Genomic DNA, 1,158 nt, shown 5'->3' on the forward strand with positions numbered 1-1,158 from the left:
TTTATTTATTTATTTGACAGACAAAGATCACAAGTAGGCAGAGAGGCAGGCAGAGAGAGGAGGAAGCAGGCTCTCTGCGGAGCAGAGAGCCTGATGTGGGGCTCGATCCCAGGACCTTGGGACCATGACCCGAGCTGAAGGCAGAGGCTTTAACCCACTGAGCCACCCAGGTGCCCCAATAAATAATTTTTAAAAAATTGTGTATTTGAGGTAGGTGACTGCTTGCTGGATTGTAGCCACAGGTCATGTGACTAGAAGGGCTCTTCACAGATGCTGTCCCTCCCTGGCAAGTCCTCAGTGCCCCAGCCATGGGATGCTGATACAGCAGCCAGAACGAGGACTCAAACAAGGACTTAGAGGAACGGAAGCTGCTGCTGGACCCTGGCAGCCCCCCACCAAAGCTCTCAATGTAGCTGAGAGTAACTACCATAGCCTGCCTCCCACTCCCACAGATGAGCAAGCCCTACTCTCCTCCAGCCTTGCTAAGACAGCCAGCAACATCAATGGCATGTCTGCTGTGGACTTTCAGGGCACGGAACAGCATGAGCACACGGAGCCAGCGAAGCAATACAGCACACACTTGGCTGTGCTGAGCAGCAGTCTGACTCACTGGAAGAAGCTGCTGCCCCACCATCTCTCACCAGCCAGTCCCACCAAATGCCGGCCAGCAAACCCTTCCCCCGTCCGACTTACAGCAGGTCTACAGGAGAGCAGTACACTTTCTCAGATCGGACAGGATGAGAAGAGGAGCTGGTTGTACAGTTTGGGATCCTGTGAAGAGGGGATCCTTGGACAGCGCTTCTTCTTCTGTCTTCACCCCAACTCCACCCTGCCTCCATGGGCCTCCAGCTTCACCATGGCTCACACAGAGCCCTAACCTACCACAGAGAAGAGGGTGGAGGAAGAGAAGAGTAGCTGGAAGCCTGGGCCAGTGAGCATGGAGCAGGGGAGGACAGAACCATTTGAGACTGGCCGTCCAAGCCCTGGCCAGGGATGGGGTGGGGGTGAAAAGGTTAGGGTATAGCAGGTGTTCAGTGTCCCTGGGAAGGTGGAGGGTGACCCCTAGGGGACCTCGGGGAACCCTCTTCCCATCCTTTCTCATGGCCTCACTTCTGTCCCGGTCTCCCCTACTTGGTGCTGACATGCACCTCACTAGCG

General features: G+C 55.5%; 1 pseudogene; it reads left to right on the forward strand.

Moving 5' to 3' along the window:
- The first annotated feature begins 308 nt into the window (after positions 1 to 308).
- On the forward strand, positions 309 to 741 carry LOC132014546 (ragulator complex protein LAMTOR1-like; annotated as a pseudogene).
- Positions 742 to 1,158: the final 417 nt, after the last annotated feature.

The sequence above is a fragment of the Mustela nigripes genome, chromosome 3 (genome assembly GCF_022355385.1).
Source record: "Mustela nigripes isolate SB6536 chromosome 3, MUSNIG.SB6536, whole genome shotgun sequence".
In the NCBI taxonomy this organism is placed as follows: Eukaryota; Metazoa; Chordata; class Mammalia; order Carnivora; family Mustelidae; genus Mustela; species Mustela nigripes.